Here is a 5000-nt window from a genome sequence, read left to right as displayed (position 1 = left end):
TGCTCGGTTTCAAAGACAAACGTGCGCAGGGCCAGGGGACCGCGGATGACTGCTCGTGCTGGCCCCGTTGGGCGGCATTGATGGTCGGTTGCAAAGAAAATGCGCGATTGCTCGTGTCGGGGCCCGGCAAGCCAAGGCCAAGCGAGCCATGGCACGTCGGATGATGGCTCCAGCTGGCGCCCCGGCACTTTCTGTGGCATTGATGCTCGGTTTCAAAGACAAACGTGCGCAGGGCCAGGGGACCGCGGATGACTGCTCGTGCTGGCCCCGTTGGGCGGCATTGATGGTCGGTTGCAAAGAAAATGCGCGATTGCTCGTGTCGGGGCCTGGCAAGCCAAGGCCAAGCGAGCCATGGCAACGCGGATGATGGCTCGCTAGTGCTGGCGCCGTGCACAGTGGCCTCGCACACTCGCCCTGCACGCTTCCCTTGCACGCAGCCTTGCACACTAGCCTCGCATGCGAGCCTTGCACCCTAGCCATGCAAACTAGCCTTGCACGGTAGCCATGCACACAAGCCGTGCACATTAGCCATGCGCACAAGCCCCGCACACTAGCCTTGCGCACAACCCTTGCACACAAGCCATGCACTCGAGCAATGCACACAAGCCTTGCACTCAAGCAATGCACACAAGCCCTGGACACTAGCCTTGCACACGGGCCTGGCACACAAGCCTTGGGCACTAGCCTTGCGCACTAGCGTTCCACATGAGCCTTGCACACTAGCCTTGGACACTAGCCTTGCACACAGGCCTTGCACACTAGGCATGCTTGGGCGAGCTGATCCCGCATCAAGTCGACGGGTCTAGGCATTCTTGGGCGCAGATCCCGCATCGTCTCGTCGCGTCTGGGCGCAAACACGTCGCGTCTCGTTGCGTCTTCAGAAGTCGTCGCTAACAGCACCTTTGGTTGCCACTGGTGGTTAGGCTGGTTGGTTGCGCAAACCCTATAGGAGGGTGGCATGCTGGTGGGCGTTTTTGCCCGGATAGGCACTAGAATGTGCAGATTTTGGGCGTTTTTGCCTGGATAGGCTAAGGAATGGGCATGCTTTGGGCGTTTTTGCCCGGATAGGCACCGGAATGCTTGGCCTTGGCTTGTCCTAGCAAGGCATTGCTGGGTTGGGCTCCCTTGGCCTTTTGGGCGCCTTGGACGATGTCTTGCGAAGACCATGGGCACAAGGCCATGGCATATGGTGAGGAAAGGGCCACGGTTGCCAAGGTTAGGCACCGGAATGCTTGGCCTTGGCTTGCCAAAGCAGGGCATTGCTGGGTTGGGCTCCCTTGGCCTTCCGGGCGCCTTGGACACTGTCTTGGGAAGACCATGGGCACAAGGCCATGGCATATGGTGGGGAATGGACCACGGTTGCCAAGGCTAGGCATATAGAGAGGAATTGCATTTTTGCCCGGATAGGCACCGGAATGCTTGGCCTTGGCTTGCCATAGCAGGGCATTGCTGGGTTGGGCTCCCTTGGCCTTCCGGGGGCCTTGGACGCTGTCTTGGGAAGACCATGGGCACAAGGCCATGGCATATAGTGAGGAATGGACCACGGTTGGCAAGGCTAGGCATATAGAGAGGAATGGACCACGGTTGCCAAGGTTGCGCAAGTTTTGGGCATTTTTTGCCCGGATATGCCCAAGTATGCCCCGATAGGCCCGTTACGCCCCGGTATGAACGCGTATGCCCGGATAGACTCGGTATGCCTTGGGATACATGCGTATGCCCCGATAGGCTTGGTACGCCCCGATATGCGCACGTGTGCCCCAGTAGGGCTCGGTATGCCCCGGTATGTACGCGTGTGCCCCGATAGGCCCGGTATGCCCCGATATGCACACGTGTGCCCCAATAGGGGTCGGTATGCCCCGGTAGGTACGCGTGTGCCCCGTAATGCACGTTTCGCAGATCTCCCCGCATGTCCCGCCCCTATATGTAATACTTACTTACTTACTTACTTTCTTTCTTGCTTGCTTGCTTGCTTGCAATGGTTGGGAGTGCCCGGCATGCCCCGCTGCAGAGACCAAGGGCGCAATGACTTGGCACCGCGGATGCCGGGACTCCGGCACTTCCCGTGGCACTGATGGTTGGTTCCAAAGACAAAAGGCCGTGCAAGGCCACCGCACCGCGGATGATTTTGCTCGTGCTGGCGCCGTTGTGTGGCCAAAGAACATGCGTGAATGCTCGTGTCGGAAGGGTTGGTGTCCTGGCCCCGCGGGTGTCACGAATGCTCGGTTGCGAAGACCATGGGACCAGAGCCATGGCACGTCGGATGATGGCTCCAGCTGGCGCCCCGGCACTTTCTGTGGCATTGATGCTCGGTTTCAAAGACAAACGTGCGCAGGGCCAGGGGACCGCGGATGACTGCTCGTGCTGGCCCCGTTGGGCGGCATTGATGGTCGGTTGCAAAGAAAATGCGCGATTGCTCGTGTCGGGGCCCGGCAAGCCAAGGCCAAGCGAGCCATGGCACGTCGGATGATGGCTCCAGCTGGCGCCCCGGCACTTTCTGTGGCATTGATGCTCGGTTTCAAAGACAAACGTGCGCAGGGCCAGGGGACCGCGGAGGACTGCTCGTGCTGGCCCCGTTGGGCGGCATTGATGGTCGGTTGCAAAGAAAATGCGCGATTGCTCGTGTCGGGGCCTGGCAAGCCAAGGCCAAGCGAGCCATGGCAACGCGGATGATGGCTCGCTAGTGCTGGCGCCGTGCACAGTGGCCTCGCACACTCGCCCTGCACGCTTCCCTTGCACGCAGCCTTGCACACTAGCCTCGCATGCGAGCCTTGCACCCTAGCCATGCAAACTAGCCTTGCACGGTAGCCATGCACACAAGCCGTGCACATTAGCCATGCGCACAAGCCCCGCACACTAGCCTTGCGCACAACCCTTGCACACAAGCCATGCACTCGAGCAATGCACACAAGCCTTGCACTCAAGCAATGCACACAAGCCCTGGACACTAGCCTTGCACACGGGCCTGGCACACAAGCCTTGGGCACTAGCCTTGCGCACTAGCGTTCCACATGAGCCTTGCACACTAGCCTTGGACACTAGCCTTGCACACAGGCCTTGCACACTAGGCATGCTTGGGCGAGCTGATCCCGCATCAAGTCGACGGGTCTAGGCATTCTTGGGCGCAGATCCCGCATCGTCTCGTCGCGTCTGGGCGCAAACACGTCGCGTCTCGTTGCGTCTTCAGAAGTCGTCGCTAACAGCACCTTTGGTTGCCACTGGTGGTTAGGCTGGTTGGTTGCGCAAACCCTATAGGAGGGTGGCATGCTGGTGGGCGTTTTTGCCCGGATAGGCACTAGAATGTGCAGATTTTGGGCGTTTTTGCCTGGATAGGCTAAGGAATGGGCATGCTTTGGGCGTTTTTGCCCGGATAGGCACCGGAATGCTTGGCCTTGGCTTGTCCTAGCAAGGCATTGCTGGGTTGGGCTCCCTTGGCCTTTTGGGCGCCTTGGACGATGTCTTGCGAAGACCATGGGCACAAGGCCATGGCATATGGTGAGGAAAGGACCACGGTTGCCAAGGTTAGGCACCGGAATGCTTGGCCTTGGCTTGCCAAAGCAGGGCATTGCTGGGTTGGGCTCCCTTGGCCTTCCGGGCGCCTTGGACACTGTCTTGGGAAGACCATGGGCACAAGGCCATGGCATATGGTGGGGAATGGACCACGGTTGCCAAGGCTAGGCATATAGAGAGGAATTGCATTTTTGCCCGGATAGGCACCGGAATGCTTGGCCTTGGCTTGCCATAGCAGGGCATTGCTGGGTTGGGCTCCCTTGGCCTTCCGGGGGCCTTGGACGCTGTCTTGGGAAGACCATGGGCACAAGGCCATGGCATATAGTGAGGAATGGACCACGGTTGGCAAGGCTAGGCATATAAAGAGGAATGGACCACGGTTGCCAAGGTTGCGCAAGTTTTGGGCATTTTTTGCCCGGATATGCCCAAGTATGCCCCGATAGGCCCGTTACGCCCCGGTATGAACGCGTATGCCCGGATAGACTCGGTATGCCTTGGGATACATGCGTATGCCCCGATAGGCTTGGTACGCCCCGATATGCGCACGTGTGCCCCAGTAGGGCTCGGTATGCCCCGGTATGTACGCGTGTGCCCCGATAGGCCCGGTATGCCCCGATATGCACACGTGTGCCCCAATAGGGGTCGGTATGCCCCGGTAGGTACGCGTGTGCCCCGTAATGCACGTTTCGCAGATCTCCCCGCATGTCCCGCCCCTATATGTAATACTTACTTACTTACTTACTTTCTTTCTTGCTTGCTTGCTTGCTTGCAATGGTTGGGAGTGCCCGGCATGCCCCGCTGCAGAGACCAAGGGCGCAATGACTTGGCACCGCGGATGCCGGGACTCCGGCACTTCCCGTGGCACTGATGGTTGGTTCCAAAGACAAAAGGCCGTGCAAGGCCACCGCACCGCGGATGATTTTGCTCGTGCTGGCGCCGTTGTGTGGCCAAAGAACATGCGCGAATGCTCGTGTCGGAAGGGTTGGTGTCCTGGCCCCGCGGGTGTCACGAATGCTCGGTTGCGAAGACCATGGGACCAGAGCCATGGCACGTCGGATGATGGCTCCAGCTGGCGCCCCGGCACTTTCTGTGGCATTGATGCTCGGTTTCAAAGACAAACGTGCGCAGGGCCAGGGGACCGCGGATGACTGCTCGTGCTGGCCCCGTTGGGCGGCATTGATGGTCGGTTGCAAAGAAAATGCGCGATTGCTCGTGTCGGGGCCTGGCAAGCCAAGGCCAAGCGAGCCATGGCAACGCGGATGATGGCTCCAGCTGGCGCCCCGGCACTTTCTGTGGCATTGATGCTCGGTTTCGAAGACAAACGTGCGCAGGGCCAGGGGACCGCGGAGGACTGCTCGTGCTGGCCCCGTTGGGCGGCATTGATGGTGTGTTGCAGAGAGCATGTGCGATTGCAAGTGTCGGCCGGGTTTGGGTTCCCTTGGGCTTTCGGGTGCCTTGGACGCTGTCTTGCGAAGACCATGGGCACAAGGCCC

Source organism: Tasmannia lanceolata, unplaced genomic scaffold, assembly GCF_043159265.1.
Source record: "Tasmannia lanceolata isolate RefF3 unplaced genomic scaffold, GAP_Taslan_0.1 ptg000218l, whole genome shotgun sequence".
Taxonomy (NCBI): Eukaryota; Viridiplantae; Streptophyta; class Magnoliopsida; order Canellales; family Winteraceae; genus Tasmannia; species Tasmannia lanceolata.
This window is presented reverse-complemented; position numbering follows the sequence as displayed.